Source organism: Pteropus alecto, unplaced genomic scaffold (genome assembly GCF_000325575.1).
Source record: "Pteropus alecto unplaced genomic scaffold, ASM32557v1 scaffold275, whole genome shotgun sequence".
NCBI lineage: Eukaryota > Metazoa > Chordata > Mammalia > Chiroptera > Pteropodidae > Pteropus > Pteropus alecto.
Genome location: NW_006436301.1, coordinates 1354895 through 1365974, shown reverse-complemented (window position 1 = coordinate 1365974; position 11080 = coordinate 1354895). Strand labels below are relative to the sequence as shown.

General features: G+C 34.9%; 1 pseudogene; it reads right to left on the bottom strand.

Moving 5' to 3' along the window:
• Window positions 1-2993: 2993 nt before the first annotated feature.
• On the bottom strand, window positions 2994-8637 carry LOC102895927 (annotated as a pseudogene).
• Between the last annotated feature and the right edge of the window lie 2443 nt (window positions 8638-11080).

The following is an 11080-nucleotide window of genomic DNA, read 5'->3' as shown; positions in this document are numbered from 1 at the left end:
AAAGAGTGACTGTTAGAAAGATGGCAATAGTTCCTGATATTATGTAGTTTAAAAATATTTCTAATAATAATACCAATGTAAAAAATACTGGCAAGATTGTTTGAAACTTTCTAACATTAATCTAAATTTTATCTGGAAGAGAAATCAATCATAAGTTAGTATGAAATAATAGAAAACTAAACCAAAAAAGGGAAACTTACTCTGCAAAATGTTAAAATTTATTATTAAGCTATAATAATTAAAATATTGGAGTAATAACACATAAATCAAAGAAATATCAAGGGGAAAGATCAGATGGGCTAAAATAGACCCTAACACACAGATAATCTTAGCATACTGTGAAGGAATTGTCTCAAATCAAAAAGGAAGAGATGAATTTTTCAATAAATGGTTTTGCGAAAAATAGCATTTTGGAACAAATAAAACTAACTTTTCATCCTTACCTCATGCCGTGAACCAAAATAAAATCCAGATGGATAAAAGATTTAAGCTTAGAAAAAAACTGACACCATAAAACGTATAAGTGAATATTTAACTGTCTTGGAATGGGAAAGGACTCCCTAAGCATAGCATCAGTGAAAGAAATCACAGAGAAAAAATTTATAAATCTGATTACTCAGAAATTTCAAAATTCAGTTCTAAAAACTGAGGAAAAGACCAGATGAATGGAAGAATGTTTTCTACAACTATGACGTAAAAAGGGTTAACATCCTAAATACAGAAATAACTCATACAAATTGAGATCCATTAATATTCCCCCAAAAACACATGGAAATATTCAGCTTTATTAGTAATTGCAACTGTAATTCAAATCAACATAGAAATGTCATTTTTCTACCTATCAAAGTGGCCAAAAAAAATTTTAATGCAATTCATGCGGACCTCCAAGATCCTATGGGTTCCATTCTGGACCACCACAATAAAGAGTGTATTACAATAAAATGAGTCATAATCTTTTTGCTGGTGGAGGCTCTTGCCTTCAGTTTGTAAAAACACAACACCTGTGAAGCTCAATAAAGTGAAGCACAGTAAAATGAGATATCTCTGTACCCTATGGCTATGCTATCCATTACAGTAATGACTAGCCACTCAAAACATGGCTAGTCCAAAATGAGATATGCTGTGAAGTGTAAAATATACACAAGAATTCAAAGGCTTAGTACAGAAAAGAAGTAAAATATCTCAATAATTTTATGTTGACTGAATATTCAAATGATGTATTTAAGATACACTGGATTAGATAAAATATATTATTAAAATTTACCTGCTTCTTTTTACTGTTTTAATGTGGTTACTAAAATTTGCTGATTGGTTTACATATCCACAGTGAAATGATTACCACAGTCAAGCTAGTTAAGATATCATCTCTTCACATAGTTACCATTTCTTGTAGGAAATTTTAAATTGCAGGTATGGCTTACACTATATTTCTATTAGACAGTGCTGCTCTATGAGAATTAGGGGGCAAAGAAATTGTTACAATCATATACTGCTGGTGGGTATACAAATCACTACAGTAGGATTTCTAGATGGCACTTCACAATATGTACCAAAAGTGCTTATTTAAAAATGCACTGTACCCCTTGATTCAATAATTTCATCTCTAGGGTTAAGGAAGTAATCAGAAACAGAACAATGATAAAGATAAATAATTAGTATATAAAGTATAAATATTAATAATGAAATATTAGAAAAGCAGAAACATTCAATAACGGAATAATTAATCGTAGTCTATTTAGTGACGGCGCAATACATATGATATAAAGTTAGGTGAAAAAAAGCAAGAACTAAAACTGCATATGCATTATTATCCCAAATGTATAAAAATCATGTATATACACACTCACAATCACAGAAATAAAAGACTGAATGAAAATAAACAAACATATTGTTTCCTCTGAGTTATGAAGTTATCAATTTTTTCTTTTCTGTATATGCATTTGCAAAGTTTTGATAATAAGTGTATATTCATTTTTATTAAAAATTAAATTGTCTTTTTGAAAAGAGTCTTCCAATTTGTTCAAACTGACACAAATCACAGCTAACAAGGAAATCTCTTAACTAGCAATGAAACCCTTGAAAAGGGGCCACATGTTTACTTGGGGAATAACTTCGTTGTGTTTAAATGGCAGCTTAAAAATAGTTTAGGATACTCAGTGTGGTCAGGTTTGAACATAAAGTCAAATCAGTTTAACCAACCATTTACCCTGGTCTAGGGGTTTTTTTTTTTTTGCCTGCTACCTGATGGGTTAGGAACTTAACAGTCTAGACCCAGAGCAGATGACTAACAGGTGCAGTAGACGTGAAGTTGAATGTTTCTTACCTCATTGTTCAACATCAAGTATTTTAAATACCCACATATTATTCATCTGTAGAAATAACTAGCCTCATTTCTCAGTGTAATCCATAAGTAGTTAATTTGTTTCTCACACTCTCTGCTGGTAAAGAGGTCAGGGGTATCTGCTGCCACGTGACCGATAGGAAAAGATTTATTTACCTTAAGTCAGGGCAAATGTCCAACTCTGTCCTAGATCACCCAAGTTGGCTCGCCCTCATCCTGAAGTCTTCAATTCACCCAAAAGAGATGTGCTAATGTCATGTAAGTGGGCATCAGAAAGTCTCTCGAATCCAAGCACTTGAGGCAATGCCACAATGAAAATTCATTCAATTTGAGAAGCCAAAAACATGCAGTGGAGCTAGTTAGGTGGATTTATGTATAGCAACAGAAGTGAGAAATGGCTCGGTTTGCCATAAAATACTTGAGCGTTTTCAAGAGATATATTTTGAGAGTTAGAGAATTTTATTACTTCTTGCAGAAGTCTCTTCAAAATGATCGCACAGGTAAAAATAATTTAATCTTGAGCAAAATAAGTTAGGAAACCATGAAACAGGCAAATATTATTCTCCTGATGTGAGAAAACAATGTTATTTGAATTCACACTGACTTCTCTTGCTGTCTCCGCATCTCCTCTTTCTGAGTCTTTTTCTTTCCTTCATTGTTTCCCTTTACATGCATTTCCCTCCTGACTTCTCATTCTGTTCTGCAGTTCTCTCTCCAGCTCTTTTCTTTTTTCCCCCTGGTTGCTAAATATTTTGCCTTTCACTGCCTTCATAACGAATAAGCCTGTCATGAAAGCAAGTGTCTTCAGCCAATTATTGAAAATATCAATTTCCTGTAGTTTTGATTTACTTTCTTTCTCAGCTTCATCCAGTTGGTCTCATAGTTGCTGCCCAGCTAGTACTTTTGCGGCTAAGCCTCTTTCGAGTGTAGGAAGTCGATCTCTGTGCAAACTGTCTTGCCAAACTTGTTTTAATTGGCCATTGAGTACCTGTTTTTCTAGAATAAGTCTTCCAAGCATTTGCTGAGACTCCTGTAATTGTTGCTATAGATGGGTGATTTCAGCAATTCTCAACTCTCTGGATTTGTTTGTACTCTCAATTTCTTGCCTTTGGGTGGTCAATCGACATCTGATACCTTGAAGTTTTCCTTCCAGTTCATGCTTTTTATCATTTAGAGTGTCTAATTCAAATTGCAAAGTCTTTTTCTTTGCTTTCACTGCAACTATATCTTCTTGTTGTTTCTTTGTTTTAATAATTCTTGTCTTCAATTTTATTCCCATTCAAGATGTCATCACCTTTCAAGTTCTCGTTTAGCAGCCTCTCGCCTCCTGATTGCTTTCCTTCTTTCCTACTTTCTCTGATGTCCTAGTCTAGTTCCTGCTGCTTTTCCAGCTCTTTCTCAAACTCCAGTTGTCTTTTGTGCTCTTGTTCCCAGCATGTCTGCTCTTCCCTTCCTTGTTCTGCCCACTCCAGCTGTGCTAGGCACTCTTGCTCTTTTTGCTTTTGGTCCAAGAGGGCCTGTCCTTGTTTCTCCAGTTTCAGACTGTCACGTTCAAAATGCTCATGCTGCTTATCTTCAAATGTTACAGGCAATTCTTTTTCCAGTTGTTGTGTGTCTTCTAAAACTGGTTCCCCTGATAACCTCTGAACTATCAAGATTAAGCTTATGACAGATATACCACGGCCAGATCGAACTCTTCTAAAGGTAGGTAGAATATATTCTGGAGGCAGGACAGATGGCAGTGGTTGGCCAGACGTCGCTACATCAATTAGGTGCATAGCCAGGATGAATTCTTCTGATGTGAGTTTTCCATATTGATCAATAAGAGAAAGATTCCATTTTGAAGTCAGCTGAGACTGTGGTAAACTTGATTACATAAGAAGAGTTCTTTCTTGGGGACCTGTTAAGGGTCCACTCATAGTTTTGTCATGACTATTAATAACTGTATATCAGTCAGGATGACATAGGAACAGCCCATTCTGTCACTGGAGGGGCACTAGCCATGTCAAACGACTGTGCCTTCTGTAATTTAGTGTTTAATTGTGACCCTGGACCAGACCTACTAAATGTGGCTGCAGGAGAGCAAATATAGGTAGAGGTCATATGTCAGGGGGAGCCCCATTAGCCAGGGAAGCCACTGCTGCTGGAGGAACAGAAGATATTAGGGGTGAAGACATTCCAACAACTGGAGTGGATCCCACTGGCACTGGAGCAACAGCTGTAAGTGGTGGCATGCTGGCCATAGCTCCCATACCGAATGCTGGTATACTAGAAATAGCAAAAAGTGGTTGTTTCATGATAGGGGATGTGCAGAGGGGAGTTGATATCCTTATAGGTTCTTTTCGATATGTTTCATAGCTATGGAAAACTCCACTTGATCCATTCCTCCATCATTATTCATATCAACTAGCAAGTGTCTATGCTAAAACAGGTTGAGGTAACCCAGATTGAAAAAAAAAGTTTTTAGCTTGATCCCAGTAATAAATCCAGATTTTAGCGTTTAACTATGGAATTGTTGATCACACTCTGCTCTTTTCTCTACAATTATGGCCCAGATACCCAGGCGGCCACCAAAAGGTGTTGGAAACTGAGCCACGGTTCTGTTACTTTTACCTTGCTAATCCACAGCTTATCTCCAGGCCGGCGGCACTGCTACCCCAGCAACAAATCAGTGTAGCGCCCACTCGCTGTCTAGACAGATGTACGAGCCCAGGAGCACAGCCTTGCACAACATCCCGCGGGCCCCCACCCCACAGCCTGCCTCTTGTCTGCTAGGAATTCTCCCTCCCTCAAGCAGCTACAGAGCAACCAAGCTGCACTCCCTCCCCTTCCCTCCACTCTTCTCTAACTCCTTCACTCACTCCCTCACTCTCTAAGAAGTATTTTAAATTGCACAAAAGACACATTTTCAATCCCTAACTGCTAGAGATCTCCATTGTAAATTTCACTGGCTACTATTTGAAACGATATCTGTGCTACTGTTTGCAGTCAAAAGTATTCTGATTTTAACATTCAAAACTGAGCATCATGCTATAGTGACTTTGCTCTTGTGAATGAAAGAAAGCCACTCCACAAACTTGGGGTGGATCCACTCACTAACACTAAAAAACTTCAGGCATCTTTCTCAACTGGAAACTTGCCCTGACACTTACTGGCTTATTATGTGTGAAAACAAGGGTTAGAGAGGTTGAGTCTAGGCAACGTCTGATCTCTCTTGTTCATCTCACACAGGAAAAAGTGAATTGTAAACAGCAAAAAGAAATGACGTGGCCATCACTCTCTGAGCCTCAGTTTCTTCATTTCTTCAGTTCGGACACTCTGTGATTTGTGCTTCCACTAGAAAATCAGAATCGTACTACTCTATTTCTTTGTATGCCAATAAATCATATAGGCAATATATACTACATAACCACACAAATAAAATAACTTTTATTGAAAATATCTCTTGCTTGAAACCGTTTATACTGTCTCTCTAATTAGTCCTAAAAAGACTCAGTACAGAATTAACCTTTATAAATATGATTGTGCATCTTCAGATTTCCTTGGCCCCTCAAACCATCTTTAAATAACCAGCTTGCTAAACACACACACACACACACACACACACACACACACACACACACACACACACACTGTCCCAATACTGGGTAGTGAATGCACCCATCATATAATTTCAGGTCAAACTTAACACAGAATAGTCTTCTCAGATTTGAGCAATAAAAAAAATTAGTGTTCTCTGTGGAGAAATTAAACTTATAAGTGTATATAAGGACTATATAAGTGTATATAGTCACTCAACATCAAGCATAGGGATGTGTTATCAATGTAAAATCTGACATGCAAATCTCATGTCTTATTTCCATTAAAATACTTACACTTTTCAACAAAATTGGCTCAAACAAGGAGTTTGTTTTTCAACCCACAAAATAAAACAAATTAACTGTGTGCAAATAGCCCTGTTTTGCACACATGAATTTATCATTGGCTCATTTCTCATTTTAATAGATGGATTTTACCAGACTGCCACCATTTTAACCATTATTCTTTTAAATAATTCGAAAGTACACTTTCAGAAAGTGCCATGTCTATATAATTCGTGTCCTGCTAATATCGTCTCAGTAAATAATGGGGAAAATGTTTTTGCCTAGTAAAAGAAATTTAAAATATCATGTGAAATACCATAATGACATGATTCAAATGATTTAAAAACAGACTACATGGTATAGTGACATGAGCACCAGGTTTATAATCCACCAGGCTGGCTTTCCCAGCCCAGCTCCACCACATACAAGCTGACTGACATAACTCAGTCTGGGTTCCCCCTGTCTTTCGAATAAGGATAATAGAACCTACTTGGAGTCTGTTAGAAAGATTAAAGAATTGCTAATATTAAATGGATATTTAGGGCTTTTGCTTTCACAAAAGGCAAACTAAGCAATTTAGTCATCTCTACCACTGAGGATAAGTAAAATGTTATTAAAAATATTAAGAACATCTTTAAAAGCATTGAAGAGCTAAAAATATAGTTGGAAATTGCCAGCAGCCCAAATCTCGGGGATGAATAGAACCTGGAGGAGAATGCAAAGCCCTCTTAATTCAAAGGGTATAGACCAATGTAAAAGTAAAGTAATTGAGCTGCACTTTTCCTGCATGGCTTTGCAAGCCTAAAATAACAAAACTCAGGCACTCTGATAAACCATCTCCCTTTTAGGCTAAAACACCAAAGTTAGAGCAAAACAAAAACAATCTCACACTGAACTCCAGCCCAGTTTTGCAACATCTGGGATGTCCAGGAAAACAACCTCAGTAATATAAACAAAATGTATATTTTTGAAACCAGTAAAATGGAATGAGATAAATAATCAGTACAGCTGAAATGAAGAAAGGGAAAAACAATACAGACCAGGCAAGACAAACATATTAGTAGTTACAATTAATGCAAATGGATGAACTGCTCAAGTTACAAGAAGAGGACTGTAAAACTGTATTTAAAAAAATACCAGCATTGGCTCTTTCCAAGAAACAAACCTAAAGCATAAATACATCTAAAGGTCGAAAATACAAAAACAGAAATGAATCGTGCAAACACTAACAAAACCGTATTAAAAGCTATGTTAATAACATATAAATTTTACTTTTAGGCAAAATCATTACAGAGATAAGGATGATCACTATCTAATGATAAAAAGCTTTAAATAACGAGTAAGCTTAAGCAATCTCTAAACTGTATACAACTAACAACAAACTAAAATACATAAACCAAAATTGATCATAACTACAGGGAAAACTAGACAGATCTACAATTATACTGGAATATTTTAACACATAACTCTCAATAATTGACAGAATGATCAACAAGTAAAAATACAGAAACATAATAACAATCTCAAACAAAAATGATCTAGGGGAACTATTTAGATCATTGTAGAAAACAAGTACAAAATATCCATCCAAGAAAATGTAGAATTTTTACCAAAAATAGTATGATATTGTGTGCCATAAAGCAAGTCTCAGCAAATTTTAGAGCCCTGAAATCTTACAGAGTATGTTTTCTACCACAGGACAATTACAAGATAAATCATTTTTTGATTTAAAAAAAAAAAAAACAGAAAAATCCCCAATGGTTGAATATTAAGAAATACTCTTCTAATAATCCATAATCATACTGAATGTAAACTGTAATTGAAAAATAAAAAATTTTAAAAAGAACTGACCTTAGAATGAAAGAAAAAAAATAATCCATAGTCAAAAATTAAATGATAATGGAAAAGTTTAGCAATTTTCCTGGATAAAATATCAATAAATAAGTGTCTTTCTCTACATAAGCAATAATAATTTAAAAATTTTTTAAAAGTACCATGAAAAGTAACATAAAATATCAATTACCTAGGAATAAATCACACAAAAAGGTGCACGGGATCTCTAATGTAGAAGATTATAAAATTTATTTAAAGACATTTAGAAGATATAAGTGAAGAGATATGTTACAGTTAGGGATTTGAAGACATGGTACTTTTTAAATGCTATTTCTCCACATAGAGATTTAATACAGACCCAATCAAAATCACAACATGAAGATTTCCATCACTGGCCAAAATGGAGCAAGCCCCTCTAGACTCTCTCTCCTACTGATTACAACTAAAATCTCTGGATGAAATACAAAAACAACTACCCGAGGGTTTGGAAAAGTAAACAATCGAAGGCAGATCTGTGAGATGATTCAAACTTACAAAAGCAACTGATACAGAACTAAATTTCTCAGGTTTATTTTCTCTCTTATCTTCCAGCTTTGACATGAATTATGGCTCGGTCATGTAACTGTACAGGCAGAAGGCAGCCAAAAATCTGAAAGTTTGTCTTTTTAGTCAGAGGGCCAGGAAAAGGGGCCTGGGAGCTAGGGTATGTGAGAGGAACACAGACTTCGAGAAGGGATCTCATAATTCTGTATGTGGACTGGAACAAGTCCCAGGCTCTGCTTTGACTTTCTGGCCATACAACTGAGGAAAGGAGCCAATTGAGAATGAGAGGAAAATCCCATTTTTTGCATTTTGTTCTCACTGCCAGTCTCCAAGGGAACTGTATGACAGCAGCATGAGCAGCTAAAACTACGGAGCATCCAACATTGCTCACCAGAATTAAAAAAAAAAGAAAAAAGAAAAATGGGAGGATCCTGTGATCCAAAGAGTGTAGGGGGTACCCGCATGAATTTTTATATGTCTTTCAATAGATATCATACAATCTAGAAAAGAGAATAAAAAAAGTTTGAAGGAAAACAAAACCCCAGAAACTCAAAAACCTGTAGAGCAATATCAAATTACCTGAAATTCACGTAATTGGAGTTCTATGAGAAAGAAAGTGATGAAGTATTTGAAGAAATAATGCCTAAAATATCCTAAATTTGGTGAAACAGATAAATGCAGATTTTCATGAAGCTCAGTAACTCAAAGCAAGAAAACTCAACAAAACCATGAAGAGACACATCATAATCAAACTGCTAAAAACTAAAGATAAAGAAAAAATCTTGAAGCTGCCAGAGAAAAACTGACACATTACAGGTAGGGCAATACTGACTCAAATGGTGAAATTTTTCACCAGAAATTACAAAGACCGGAAGACAGGGGAATAACATCTTAAAGGGTTGAGAGTAAAAAACTATTATCCCAGAATTCTGTAACTAGGAAAAATATCATTCAAGAATTAAGGTGAAATATAAATATTCTCAGATGAAAGAAAACTAAGAGTTTGTCACCAGTAAATCTGCTCTAGAACTAAAGGAACTTTTTCAATCTGAAGAGAAATGATACCAGAGGGAAACTCGAAAATTCAGGAATGAAGAGCAACGAAAACGATAACTATCTGTGTAAATATAGTAGACTCTTTTTCTCCTCTTACATTATTTAAAATGTGTACAACTGTTGAAAGAAAAAATTGACTCTGTCTAGTTTTCAATATATGTAAATGTAATACACCTGAAAACATTAACATACTGTAGGGAAGGCAAAAAGATCTATATGGTTTGAAAAGCTTTTACATTTTACTTGAAGTGGTAAAATATTAACTCTAAGTAGACTGTGAAAAGTTAGGTAGACATGTTGTAATTCCTCTAGCAACCACTAAAAATATGCAAAAAGTAGTAGCCAAAAAGCAAATAAATTTACTAAAATGGAATACTTAAAAATTCAAAATAGACCCAATTTTTAGCAACCACTAAAAATATACAAAAAGTAGTAGCCAAAAAGCAAATAAATTTACTAAAATGGAATACTTAAAAATTCAGAATAGACCCAATTCAATATTGAGAGGATAGTCTTTTCAACAAATATTGTAGTAAATATTGGCTATTCATATAGAAAAAAAAGAACTCTATCCCCTTTATCTCACACTTAGTTAAAAACTAACTCAAAATGGATTACAGACTTAAATGGAAAATGGAAAAATTCCTAGGAAAAAACCTCAGTGACCTTCGGTTAGCAAAGAGTTCTTAGATATGACAACAAAAGCATGATGCACAAAAGAAAACTGTTAAATTAGACTACTTCAAAATTTAAAAACTTTCCTGCAGAAGACAACAAAGAGAATGAAAAGATGAACCACAGACTGGGAAAAAATATTTATAAATTACATATCTGACAAGAGAGTTCTATCAAGGAAATATATATATTAAAACTCTCAAAACTCAACAACACAAATACATAAAACCTAATTAAAAATTGGAGAAGATTTAACAGACCCTTCACCAAAAGAAGGTATACAGAAAGCAAATAAGCAAATGAAAAGATGCTCAACATCATTTATCTTTAGGGAAACACAAGCTAAAGCCTCAATGAGATACCACTACACACGTATTAGAATGGCTAATAATAACAATAAAGATGATATCAAATGCTGATGAGGATGCAGAGCAACTGAAACTTTACTATATTGCTATCGGAAACATAAAATGGTACAGCCATTTTGGAAAACATTTTGGGCAGTTTCTTATAAAGTTAAACATATACTTACATATGACCAATCCAGCAATCTCATTCCTGAGAAATGAAATATTTTATTTGTTCACACAAAATCCTGCACATGAAAGTTTATAGCAACATAATTCATAATCTTAAAAAAACTGCTCATGGACATGGATAACAGACTTGTGGTTACCAGAGGGTAGGGGGGAGGTAGACTGGGTAAAGGGGGTCAAATATGTGGTGACAGAAAGAAATCTAACTAAGGGCAGTGAACATACAGTGTAAA